This window comes from Hoplias malabaricus, chromosome 8 (assembly GCF_029633855.1).
Source record: "Hoplias malabaricus isolate fHopMal1 chromosome 8, fHopMal1.hap1, whole genome shotgun sequence".
Classification (NCBI taxonomy): domain Eukaryota; kingdom Metazoa; phylum Chordata; class Actinopteri; order Characiformes; family Erythrinidae; genus Hoplias; species Hoplias malabaricus.
Window position 1 is genome coordinate 8391802 of NC_089807.1, and position 14955 is coordinate 8406756.

Consider the following 14955-nt stretch of genomic DNA (forward strand, 5'->3'; position numbering starts at 1 on the left):
ATGGGTCAGCTGACTCAGGAGGCCATGCTGATATGGGTGGTGCAGTTTTTTTTTTGGCCCCCATGCTTCACACAAACCTGACAGCCGTGTGTCTCATCTGTGTGTGACTCTGCTCACCACGCCCCCGGTGGCACTCGGTGGTATTGCATGAACACACAGATCGTGGGGGTCCGTACACACTTCAGTACTGCGTCTATGCAACACTGATAGTGACTCATATTAAATGAACTAGGGTCCTTTAAACACTGCATTAATGGCTCCTTCTCCAAGGTAAACACAAATAAAACACCGTACACAACTAGTTAGTCTTTTAAACATAGAAAATAATCTTAACAAGAAATGTACATGGACATACATTTAGTTACAAAATATTAATCCTGGTGTAGTATATTGTAAGTTAGTGAGGAGGCGAATTAAATTGTTTAAATTAAAACTTTTAGTTCAAACATCAGCGTTATAAAGTCTTTAATGGTGACACGTTCAAGAGTAAAATTCATATACGTGTAAATATAGTCCTCTCTTTATGTATTAAAATAGCTCAGCCGAACATTTGGTTGAAGATAATGGCTCTGTGTAATGGAAGCGAATATAAAATGGCGGTTTGTAGTTTTCACCGTTCTACATTGAATGAAGGAAAAGCAACTCGGAACTACAAAGGAACTACACTTCCCATAATCCCTCTTTTCCATGAAGAGTCTGCGGGGTCGTGCACAGGACGAGCTGAAAGGTAATAAACAACGGCTTAAATATATGGCTTTACTCGGTAATGTAACGCTTATTTTAGTCGTATTTATGTGTGTATATAGAGAGAATGGGAGTTATTAAGCTGTTTTAAATGTTTTAAAGGGCTATATTTCCGTGCGAGAGTAGTGCAGAGAGAAAAAGGCCCGTGAAATGTGACGTTAAAAGCTTTCGTGCTTTAGCTAACGTTATACTGGATATAGAGAGAATATTCGGCTGGTTTTGTAAAATTAAGTTTTTAGAGGACTCTGTTTCCATGAATGCGTGTTGGAGACAGAGAGACAGTTAGAGAGTTTTTATTAAAACTGTATTTTCAGTGCATTCACTTGAGAGAGAAAGACAGACGGGAAAGTTAAATTAAAGTGCCAATATGTGGGTTTTTGTAATTACTTTAAATCACGTAAAATTGCTTAAATATATGGCTTTACTCGGTAATGTGACGCTTATTTTAGTCTTATTTGTGTGTATATAGAGAGAATGGGAGTTATTAAGCTGTTTCAAATGTTTTAAAGGGCTATATTTCCGTGCGAGAGTAGTGCAGAGAGAAAGAGGCCCGTGAAATGTGACGTTAACAACAGCTTTCGTCCTTTAGCTAACGTTATACTGGATACAGAGAGAATATTCGGCTGTTTTTGTAAAATTAAGTTTTTAAAGGACTCTGTTTCCATGAATGCGTGTTGGAGACAGAGAGACAGTTACTTCAGCTGTTTACATTATAGAGGCCAGTTAGAGGCAAGTGTTTAAGGTGACGCTTCATTTGTAAATGTTTAATATTGAGAGTAAACGTGATATTTTATTAGAATCATATAATCAGAGTTTTATTAAAACTGTATTTTCAGTGCATTCACTTGAGAGAGAAAGACAGAGGTGACAGTTAAATTAAAGTGCCAATATGTGGGTTTTTGTAATTAGTTTAAATCACGTAAAATTGCTTTGAGATGTTAAAAATCTGCAAATCTAAAACAATGTGTTTGACAGTGTAGCCTATGATTATATTTGCTACTGTGTACTATGTGTGTACTATAAGCCTGACTTGCTTGTAACATTTGGTTTGTTTGTATTTGTTTACTTTTAGGGAGAGAGAGATTTTGAAGAGGGAGACAGCAGAAGCCGTTCCTGGGCAGGTGGAAAGAGGATAAGGGAAAGATCTGGGAGAAGAAAAAGTAATGCACTGACCCCTCGACTGATCTGCATCTAAGCTCAGAATACGAGAACTGTTTATTCACATTTAGATGTATACTTACAGTAAGTGAGTGAATGAATTACTGTGTTCCTCCATAGCTCCAGAATAACCTTAACATGCTCCCTATTCTCCTCACAAACATTCATCAGTTCCTCAAAGTACTCCTTCCACCCTTCAAATATCATCTCTTCATTAGTCTGCACAGTACCTTCTACATTCATTATCATCCTAACATGCTGTACATCCTCACACCCTGTTCCTCTCTCATCTCGCCAGTCGATACATGTCTTTTATTCTAACCTCAGTATCCATATTCTCATACAACTTTTCACGTGCATTTTCCCTAGCCTTTGTCACTTCTCCGTTTGCTTGATGCTGCATTTTTTTGTATTTCTTTAGACATCTCTCTTGAGATTCCAATTCTATTTTGTCGACCACTTCCTTCTTAAGATTTCCTGCATGATCTCCTCATTCCAGCACAAAGTCTCCTCCCTTCCTTCCTCTGTCCATACAACAAACACAGTACCTGTAGCCGATTCCCTCACTGCTTTTGCAGTCTCTGCCCATCTGTCCATCACCTCGTCCACCCCACCTAACATCTGCCTCACCTCCTCCCTGAATCACACACCGTACTGTTCTTACTTTAACGTCCACCATCTGATCTGTGATTTAGCCCTCACCCACTTCCTTTTCTTCACCTCCAAATACATCCTACCTACCACCACCGTCTGATGCTGCCTTGCTATACTTTACCCCTGTATAGTTCACTTAATGTTTTAAATTAGCAGCCTTTAAGCAGTTGTAGAGTAGTTATTTGTAATATAAGGAGTACTGGTAAAATTCAGCTTTTTATTTTTATTTTCTGCTAAATGCTAATGTGTTTTTAAAACTTTTCAATTTTTGAACTGAAGCTAGGTTATGCATAATATGTAGATTAAAATAAAATATTGTGTATTCATTAAATTACACTGATAGTCTCATTTGTGGTTACCAAATGTTTAATATTAAATTGTGATATTTCATTAACTGTAGGCTGCTTTACTGTTGTTTGAAATCTCTGTAGAAGGCATGAGAGGACACCGCTGACATGATGGACATGGTAGAACAAACCCCCTGAGCTTCCGGTCCTGTGCTCAGCGCTGGAGCGCCGTCCTCTGACTTGGAGGTATTTAAAAAGGTTTTATATACATATAGTCACTAAAATAGGTTTTAGTGAGGCAGGTCACTGTGGTCAGTTGAAGTTAATTTCTCTGGTACAAAATTGTGATAGTTCATTGCTTTTGGGTGAGGCCTTAGGGATGGTACTGGTTACACATACTCTCAGGTCGTACGTTGTGGGGACCCTCTCAGGACGGAACTATTGAAAAGGTTTTGGTCAAATGTGCACACACACACTGTCAGGTCTTGCATAGTGGGGTCCCAGTTTAGGGAGAAACACCTACTAAAGCAGTACACTCACAGGTCAATATACAGACAGTTTATCTGAACTACAGTGTACATTACCCCATGACTGATGTCACTGAGGGTCTAGTTTGAATTTGTTATTATTTTCTTTTCTGACACACCTCTTTAAGCTTATATTAGTGACACACACTGTCAGGTCTAGCATAGAGGGGTCCCCTTCTAGGGAGACACTCCTACTATAGCAGTACACTCACAGGTCAATATACAGACAGCGTTTCTGAACTACAGTGTACATTAGCTCATGACTGATGTCACTGAGAGTTTAGTTTGAATTTGTTATTTTCTTTTCTGACACAGCGCTTTAAGCTTATATTAGTTACACACACTGTCAGGTCTTGCATAGTGGGGTCCCCGTTTAGGGAGACACACCTACTAAAGCAGTACACTCACAGGTCAATATACAGACAGTTTATCTGAACTACAGTGTACATTACCCCATGACTGATGTCACTGAGGGTTTAGTTTGAATTTGTTATTATTTTCTTTTCTGACACAGCGCTTTAAGCTTATATTAGTTACACACACTGTCAGGTCTTGCATAGTGGGGTCCCCGTTTAGGGAGACACACCTACTAAAGCAGTACACGCACAGGTCAATATACAGACAGTTTATCTGAACTACAGTGTACATTACCCCATGACTGATGTCACTGAGGGTCTAGTTTGAATTTGCTATTATTTTCCTTTCTGACACAGCTCTTTAAGCTTATATTAGTGACACACACTGTCAGGTCTAGCATAGAGGGGTCCCCTTCTAGGGAGACACTCCTACTAAAGCAGTACACTCACAGGTCAATATACAGACAGCGTTTCTGAACTACACTGTACATTACCTCATGACTGATGTCACTGAGGGTTTAGTTTGAATTTGTTATTATTTTCTTTTTTGACACAGTACTTTAAGCTTATATTAGTGACACACACTGTCAGGTCTAGCCTAGTGGGGTCCCCGTTTAGGGAGACACACCTACTAAAGCAGTACACTCACAGGTCAATATACAGACAGTTTATCTGAACTACAGTGTACATTACCTCATGACTGATGTCACTGAGGGTCTAGTTTGAATTTGTTATTATTTTCTTTTCTGACACAGCTCTTTCAGGTTATATTAGTGACACACACTGTCAGGTCTAGCATAGAGGGGTCCCCTTCTAGGGAGACACTCCTACTATAGCAGTATACTCACAGGTCAATATACAGGCAGCGTTTCTGAACTACAGTGTACGTTACCTTATGACTGATGTCACTGAGGGTCTAGTTTAAATTGGTTATTTACTTTTCTGATTCAGCTCTTTCAGGTTGTATTGGTGGTATAATCTGAAATTGTTACTTGTGTCAGGACAAATGTGTCTTACGTTTTTTAATACCATGGTGTATCCATGTCAAGTCAATTTGACTCAGCAATTGTTTAACTGATGAGAGATTAAACATGTTGTAAAATGTATTGCACTTTAAATACTAATGTATTTGTGTGTGGTGTTCACCAAAATGTTTTACTGTTGTTGAAATCTCTGTAGAAGGCATGAGAGGACACCGCTGACACGATGGACATGGTAGAACAAACCCACTGAGCTTCCGGTCCTGTGCTCAGCGCTGGAGCACCGTCCTCTGACTTGGAGGTATTTAAAAAGATTTTATGTCCATATAGTCACTGAAATAGGTTTTAGTGAGGCAGGTCACTGTGGTCAGTTGAAGTTAATTTCTCTGGTACAAAATTTTGATAGTTCATTGCTTTTGGGTGAAGCCTTAGGGATGGTACTGGTTACACGCACTCTCAGGCCTTACGTTGTGGGGACCCTCTCAGGACGGAACTATTGAAAAGGTTTTGGTCAAATGTGCACACACACACTGTCAGGTCTAGCATAGTGGGGTTCCCGTTTAGGGAGAAACACCTACTATAGCAGTACAAGCTTATAAGCTTATATTAGTGACACACACTGTCAGGTCTAGCATAGAGGGGTCCCATTCTAGGGAGACACTCCTACTATAGCAGTACACTCACAGGTCAATATACAGACAGCGTTTCTGAACTACAGTGTACATTACCCCATGACTGATGTCACTGAGGGTTTAGTTTGAATTTGTTATTATTTTCTTTTCTGACACAGCGCTTTAAGCTTATATTAGTTACACACACTGTCAGGTCTTGCATAGTGGGGTCCCCGTTTAGGGAGAAACACCTACTAAAGCAGTACACGCACAGTTCAATATACAGACAGTTTATCTGAACTACAGTGTACATTACCCCATGACTGATGTCACTGAGGGTCTAGTTTGAATTTGTTATTATTTTCTTTTCTGACACAGCTCTTTCAGGTTATATTAGTGACACACACTGTCAGGTCTAGCATAGAGGGGTCCCCTTCTAGGGAGACACTTCTACTATAGCAGTATACTCACAGGTCAATATACAGGCAGCGTTTCTGAACTACAGTGTACGTTACCTTATGACTGATGTCACTGAGGGTCTAGTTTAAATTGGTTATTTACTTTTCTGATTCAGCTCTTTCAGGTTGTATTGGCGGTTGTATTGGTGGTATAATCTAAAATTGTTACTTGTGTCAGGACAAATGTGTCTTACGTTTTTTAATACCATGGTGTATCCATGTCAAGTCAATTTGACTCAGCAATTGTTTAACTGATGAGAGATTAAACATGTTGTAAAATGTATTGCACTTTAAATACTAATGTATTTGTGTGTGGTGTTCACCAAAATGTTTTACTGTTGTTGAAATCTGTGTAGAGGGCATGAGAGGACACCGCTGACACGATGGACATGGTAGAACAAACCCACTGAGCTTCCGGTCCTGTGCTCAGCGCTGGAGCACCGTCCTCTGACTTGGAGGTATTTAAAAAGATTTTATGTCCATATAGTCACTGAAATAGGTTTTAGTGAGGCAGGTCACTGTGGTCAGTTGAAGTTAATTTCTCTGGTACAAAATTTTGATAGTTCATTGCTTTTGGGTGAAGCCTTAGGGATGGTACTGGTTACACACACTCTCAGGCCTTACGTTGTGGGGACCCTCTCAGGACGGAACTATTGAAAAGGTTTTGGTCAAATGTGCACACACACACTGTCAGGTCTAGCATAGTGGGGTCCCCGTTTAGGGAGAAACACCTACTATAGCAGTACACTCACAGGTCAATATACAGACAGCTTTTCTGAACTACACTGTACATTACCTCATGACTGATGTCACTGCGTAGTTTGAATTTGTTATTATTTTCTTTTCTGACACAGCTCTTTAAGCTTATATTAGTGACACACACTGTCAGGTCTAGCATAGAGGGGTCCCCTTCTAGGGAGACACTCCTACTATAGCAGTACACTCACAGGTCAATATACAGACAGCGTTTCTGAACTACAGTGTACATTACCCCATGACTGATGTCACTGAGGGTTTAGTTTGAATTTGTTATTATTTTCTTTTTTGACACAGTTCTTTAAGCTTATATTAGTTACACACACTGTCAGGTCTAGCCTAGTGGGGTCCCCGTTTAGGGAGACACACCTACTAAAGCAGTACACTCACAGGTCAATATACAGACAGTTTATCTGAACTACAGTGTACATTACCTCATGACTGATGTCACTGAGGGTCTAGTTTGAATTTGTTATTATTTTCTTTTCTGACACAGCTCTTTCAGGTTATATTAGTGACACACACTGTCAGGTCTAGCATAGAGGGGTCCCCTTCTAGGGAGACACTTCTACTATAGCAGTATACTCACAGGTCAATATACAGGCAGCGTTTCTGAACTACAGTGTACGTTACCTTATGACTGATGTCACTGAGGGTCTAGTTTAAATTGGTTATTTACTTTTCTGATTCAGCTCTTTCAGGTTGTATTGGCGGTTGTATTGGTGGTATAATCTGAAATTGTTACTTGTGTCAGGACAAATGTGTCTTACGTTTTTTAATACCATGGTGTATCCATGTCAAGTCAATTTGACTCAGCAATTGTTTAACTGATGAGAGATTAAACATGTTGTAAAATGTATTGCACTTTAAATACTAATGTATTTGTGTGTGGTGTTCACCGAAATGTTTTACTGTTGTTGAAATCTCTGTAGAAGGCATGAGAGGACACCGCTGACACGATGGACATGGTAGAACAAACCCACTGAGCTTCCGGTCCTGTGCTCAGCGCTGGAGCACCGTCCTCTGACTTGGAGGTATTTAAAAAGATTTTATGTCCATATAGTCACTGAAATAGGTTTTAGTGAAGCAGGTCACTGTGGTCAGTTGAAGTTAATTTCTCTGGTACAAAATTTTGATAGTTCATTGCTTTTGGGTGAAGCCTTAGGGATGGTACTGGTTACACACACTCTCAGGCCTTACGTTGTGGGGACCCTCTCAGGACGGAACTATTGAAAAGGTTTTGGTCAAATGTGCACACACACACTGTCAGGTCTAGCATAGTGGGGTCCCCGTTTAGGGAGAAACACCTACTATAGCAGTACAAGCTTATAAGCTTATATTAGTGACACACACTGTCAGGTCTAGCATAGAGGGGTCCCATTCTAGGGAGACACTCCTACTATAGCAGTACACTCACAGGTCAATATACAGACAGCGTTTCTGAACTACAGTGTACATTACCCCATGACTGATGTCACTGAGGGTTTAGTTTGAATTTGTTATTATTTTCTTTTCTGACACAGCGCTTTAAGCTTATATTAGTTACACACACTGTCAGGTCTTGCATAGTGGGGTCCCCGTTTAGGGAGAAACACCTACTAAAGCAGTACACGCACAGTTCAATATACAGACAGTTTATCTGAACTACAGTGTACATTACCCCATGACTGATGTCACTGAGGGTCTAGTTTGAATTTGTTATTATTTTCTTTTCTGACACAGCTCTTTCAGGTTATATTAGTGACACACACTGTCAGGTCTAGCATAGAGGGGTCCCCTTCTAGGGAGACACTTCTACTATAGCAGTATACTCACAGGTCAATATACAGGCAGCGTTTCTGAACTACAGTGTACGTTACCTTATGACTGATGTCACTGAGGGTCTAGTTTAAATTGGTTATTTACTTTTCTGATTCAGCTCTTTCAGGTTGTATTGGCGGTTGTATTGGTGGTATAATCTGAAATTGTTACTTGTGTCAGGACAAATGTGTCTTACGTTTTTTAATACCATGGTGTATCCATGTCAAGTCAATTTGACTCAGCAATTGTTTAACTGATGAGAGATTAAACATGTTGTAAAATGTATTGCACTTTAAATACTAATGTATTTGTGTGTGGTGTTCACCAAAATGTTTTACTGTTGTTGAAATCTCTGTAGAAGGCATGAGAGGACACCGCTGACACGATGGACATGGTAGAACAAACCCACTGAGCTTCCGGTCCTGTGCTCAGCGCTGGAGCACCGTCCTCTGACTTGGAGGTATTTAAAAAGATTTTATGTCCATATAGTCACTGAAATAGGTTTTAGTGAGGCAGGTCACTGTGGTCAGTTGAAGTTAATTTCTCTGGTACAAAATTTTGATAGTTCATTGCTTTTGGGTGAAGCCTTAGGGATGGTACTGGTTACACGCACTCTCAGGCCTTACGTTGTGGGGACCCTCTCAGGACGGAACTATTGAAAAGGTTTTGGTCAAATGTGCACACACACACTGTCAGGTCTAGCATAGTGGGGTCCCCGTTTAGGGAGAAACACCTACTATAGCAGTACAAGCTTATAAGCTTATATTAGTGACACACACTGTCAGGTCTAGCATAGAGGGGTCCCATTCTAGGGAGACACTCCTACTATAGCAGTACACTCACAGGTCAATATACAGACAGCGTTTCTGAACTACAGTGTACATTACCCCATGACTGATGTCACTGAGGGTTTAGTTTGAATTTGTTATTATTTTCTTTTCTGACACAGCTCTTTCAGGTTATATTAGTGACACACACTGTCAGGTCTAGCATAGAGGGGTCCCCTTCTAGGGAGACACTTCTACTATAGCAGTATACTCACAGGTCAATATACAGGCAGCGTTTCTGAACTACAGTGTACGTTACCTTATGACTGATTTCACTGAGGGTCTAGTTTAAATTGGTTATTTACTTTTCTGATTCAGCTCTTTCAGGTTGTATTGGCGGTTGTATTGGTGGTATAATCTGAAATTGTTACTTGTGTCAGGACAAATGTGTCTTACGTTTTTTAATACCATGGTGTATCCATGTCAAGTCAATTTGACTCAGCAATTGTTTAACTGATGAGAGATTAAACATGTTGTAAAATGTATTGCACTTTAAATACTAATGTATTTGTGTGTGGTGTTCACCAAAATGTTTTACTGTTGTTGAAATCTCTGTAGAGGGCATGAGAGGACACCGCTGACACGATGGACATGGTAGAACAAACCCACTGAGCTTCCGGTCCTGTGCTCAGCGCTGGAGCACCGTCCTCTGACTTGGAGGTATTTAAAAAGATTTTATGTCCATATAGTCACTGAAATAGGTTTTAGTGAGGCAGGTCACTGTGGTCAGTTGAAGTTAATTTCTCTGGTACAAAATTTTGATAGTTCATTGCTTTTGGGTGAAGCCTTAGGGATGGTACTGGTTACACACACTCTCAGGCCTTACGTTGTGGGGACCCTCTCAGGACGGAACTATTGAAAAGGTTTTGGTCAAATGTGCACACACACACTGTCAGGTCTAGCATAGTGGGGTCCCCGTTTAGGGAGAAACACCTACTATAGCAGTACACTCACAGGTCAATATACAGACAGCTTTTCTGAACTACACTGTACATTACCTCATGACTGATGTCACTGCGTAGTTTGAATTTGTTATTATTTTCTTTTCTGACACAGCTCTTTAAGCTTATATTAGTGACACACACTGTCAGGTCTAGCATAGAGGGGTCCCATTCTAGGGAGACACTCATACTATAGCAGTACACTCACAGGTCAATATACAGACAGCGTTTCTGAACTACAGTGTACATTACCCCATGACTGATGTCACTGAGGGTTTAGTTTGAATTTGTTATTATTTTCTTTTCTGACACAGCGCTTTAAGCTTATATTAGTTACACACACTGTCAGGTCTTGCATAGTGGGGTCCCCGTTTAGGGAGAAACACCTACTAAAGCAGTACACGCACAGGTCAATATACAGACAGTTTATCTGAACTACAGTGTACATTACCCCATGACTGATGTCACTGAGGGTCTAGTTTGAATTTGCTATTATTTTCTTTTCTGACACAGCTCTTTAAGCTTATATTAGTGACACACACTGTCAGGTCTAGCATAGTGGGGTCCCCGTTTAGGGAGACACACCTACTAAAGCAGTACACTCACAGGTCAATATACAGACAGTTTATCTGAACTACAGTGTACATTACCTCATGACTGATGTCACTGAGGGTCTAGTTTGAATTTGTTATTATTTTCTTTTCTGACACAGCTCTTTCAGGTTATATTAGTGACACACACTGTCAGGTCTAGCATAGAGGGGTCCCCTTCTAGGGAGACACTTCTACTATAGCAGTATACTCACAGGTCAATATACAGGCAGCGTTTCTGAACTACAGTGTACGTTACCTTATGACTGATGTCACTGAGGGTCTAGTTTAAATTGGTTATTTACTTTTCTGATTCAGCTCTTTCAGGTTGTATTGGCGGTTGTATTGGTGGTATAATCTGAAATTGTTACTTGTGTCAGGACAAATGTGTCTTACGTTTTTTAATACCATGGTGTATCCATGTCAAGTCAATTTGACTCAGCAATTGTTTAACTGATGAGAGATTAAACATGTTGTAAAATGTATTGCACTTTAAATACTAATGTATTTGTGTGTGGTGTTCACCGAAATGTTTTACTGTTGTTGAAATCTCTGTAGAAGGCATGAGAGGACACCGCTGACACGATGGACATGGTAGAACAAACCCACTGAGCTTCCGGTCCTGTGCTCAGCGCTGGAGCACCGTCCTCTGACTTGGAGGTATTTAAAAAGATTTTATGTCCATATAGTCACTGAAATAGGTTTTAGTGAAGCAGGTCACTGTGGTCAGTTGAAGTTAATTTCTCTGGTACAAAATTTTGATAGTTCATTGCTTTTGGGTGAAGCCTTAGGGATGGTACTGGTTACACACACTCTCAGGCCTTACGTTGTGGGGACCCTCTCAGGACGGAACTATTGAAAAGGTTTTGGTCAAATGTGCACACACACACTGTCAGGTCTAGCATAGTGGGGTCCCCGTTTAGGGAGAAACACCTACTATAGCAGTACACTCACAGGTCAATATACAGACAGCTTTTCTGAACTACACTGTACATTACCTCATGACTGATGTCACTGCGTGTCTAGTTTGAATTTGTTATTATTTTCTTTTCTGACACAGCTCTTTAAGCTTATATTAGTGACACACACTGTCAGGTCTAGCATAGAGGGGTCCCATTCTAGGGAGACACTCCTACTATAGGAGTACACTCACAGGTCAATATACAGACAGCGTTTCTGAACTACAGTGTACATTACCTCATGACTGATGTCACTGAGGTTCTAGTTTGAATTTGTTATTATTTTCTTTTCTGACACAGCTCTTTAAGCTTATATTAATGACACACACTGTCAGGTCTAGCATAGTGGGGTCCCCTTCTAGGGAGACACTCCTACTAAAGCAGTACACTCACAGGTCAATATACAGACAGTTTATCTGAACTACAGTGTACATTACCTCATGACTGATGTCACTGAGGTTCTAGTTTGAATTTGTTATTATTTTCTTTTCTGATAAAGCTCTTTAAGTTTATATTAGTTACACACACTATCAGGTCTAGCCTAGTGGGGTCCCCTTCTATGGAGACACTCCTACTAAAGCAGTACACTCACAGGTCAATATACAGACAGTTGATCTGAACCACAGTGTACATTACCTCATGACTGATGTCACTGAGGGTCTAGTTTGAATTTGTTATTATTTTCTTTTCTGACACAGCGCTTTAAGGTTGTATTGGTGACACACACTGTCAGGTCTAGCGTCGTAGGGACCACTTCTAGGAAGACACACCTACTACAGCAGTACACTCACAGGTCAATATACAGACAGCTTTTCTGAACTACAGTGTATGTTACCTCATGACTGGTGTCACTGAGGGTCTAGTTTGAATTTGTTATTATTTTCTTTTCTGATACAGCTCTTTAAGTTTTTATTGGTGACACACACTGTCAGGTCTAGCGTCGTAGGGACCACTTCTAGGAAGACACTCCTACTACAGCAGTACACTCACAGGTCAATATACAGACAGATTTTCTGAACTACAGTGTATGTTACCTCATGACTGGTGTCACTGAGGGTCTAGTTTGAATTTGTTATTATTTTCTTTTCTGATACAGCTCTTTAAGTTTTTATTGGTGACACACACTGTCAGGTCTAGCGTCGTAGGGACCACTTCTAGGAAGACACCCCTACTACAGCAGTACACTCACAGGTCAATATACAGGCAGATTTTCTGAACTACAGTGTATGTTACCTCATGACTGGTGTCACTGAGGGTCTAGTTTGAATTTGTTATTATTTTCTTTTCTGACACAGCTCTTTCAGTTTGTATTGGTGACACACACTGTCAGGTCTAGCATCGTAGGGACCACTTCTAGGGAGACACTCCTAGTATAGCAGTACACTCACAGGTCAGTATACAGACAACATTTTCTGAACTACAGTTTACGTTACAGTGTATTTCTCTAAGTAATATGCATTTTCCCCAAGTATTTTTTTTCTTTTCCACAACTGCTGACTAGATTTTCAGCTGGTTCTGATAACTCCTCCACAGCTGCCCATAGTTTTCGGCACCTGATATCGAAGTTCACATGCATGGATGCAGCAAACTTGGCTACAAATCCCATAACATCTATCTCTACTGGTCTTGCATGTGCCTGCCACCCACGTTCTGTACAGTTCCCAAACTTTGTTCGATATTTGGACACTGAAAGCCGTGTTTGGTATTGAACCAACACAGGACACCATTTATTATATTGTTTTGAGGTTAGACTGTAAAAACTTATAGTTTGAAACAGACAGAAGCTCTGCAGGTCTCCCTTAGCCAGAGGGAGGGGCAGGTACTCCACAGAACATGCTTCTCATTGGTCCTCACTTGTATTAACTGTCCATGATTTATTTATATAAATTGTAATTAGTGAAGTATTTAAAATAGTAAAGCTATAAATGTGTCCCTAAATTTGGTTTCAGAAAGTTGGCAGCCTACAATTTCATAAATCACACTGCTTATTATTATAGAAAGAATAATTGTGCCCACACACTTTTACACAGGCCCACCCAAAGATCAATTTGTGGCTATGCCACTGATGTAGTTAACGTTTAGTCATAGTTCCTAGTTTGAATAAATGTAATAATATAAACTGGACTTGCTGCCACATCAGGCCATTGGTCTCGTTACACATACAAGGCTGGGGTTTGCATTCTTGCAATTTGCTGCTGATACCTGAATTTTTGTATTTAAATTGTATCTCGTTTCCACCTGCCACTATCACTTCTCTCATTGAAGTGTTTGTAAAATAAAATAACTGTAGTTAGTAAGGCCTACCGATTTACATAGACTTAATATATTAACCGAAATAATACATTTTGTAAAGTACTGTATGAAAAAATATGAGAATGACACCCTGCCTTTACGATGTTTGTTGGATGTGGCCCTTGAGTAAAAGTAATTGGGGACCCCTACTCTATTGTATCTCTGATAGTGCATTTCCACCAAAAAGGAACCAGAACGGTTCCAGTTCGCAAGGTGAATTTGGAACCGTTTGGTATGTTTCCATCTACACAAACTGGTTCGCGACCTAGAAAAGTTTGTTCCCAGCTGAGTTTCAAATGCAGCGTTATTGCACTGCGGAGCTTGACAGGGTAATTTACAACGTTTCAAATAAATAAATAAAAAGAAATAAAACAGGAACACGCCCTGTTTTTTTGTTTCTGGTGCTGTTTGTGTGCGATTCCATTTGTGTTGGTCAGAGCCGCAGCTCTCGGTTACGTTTCTCTGCTGTTCACAAGCTCAGCAGGACGGCTCTGAACTCGGCAACATTTACACAGTATTCTATCTCACTCGGGTCTGACTTCATGGTAAACAAAGAATAAACAATGACTCTAACAATGAGTCTAACAGTCTTTGGTGCTGGCGCTGTATTCAGGCACAGCGACTCCCCCGCTAATGACGTATACCTGTTTTTCCTTTAAACGTGTAGAAACGCAGCAGTTCATTGGAAAGAACCAAGGTTCCAAGAATCAGGAATGGAACAGGTTTAGGAGCCAGAGTTCTTTTGGTGAAATAGCGCTGTGATTGACAGCAACAAATCAATGTTCTGATCGGTTAAATAAACCTCACTATATGATTGGTACAGCTAAAGCTTTCCTATTGGTACATCAGTTGGCCAATCAGGGTCAAAAATTCACAACTGTGAAAAGAGATTTACACAAGCAGCAGAGAAGGTGAATGTGTGCATTTTTTGTCACATTTGGAACATAAAGGTTTGCTCTGGTGCATTTTAAAACAATACTCACAAATGTAATGGACTTTGTAACTGCTTTTGAGC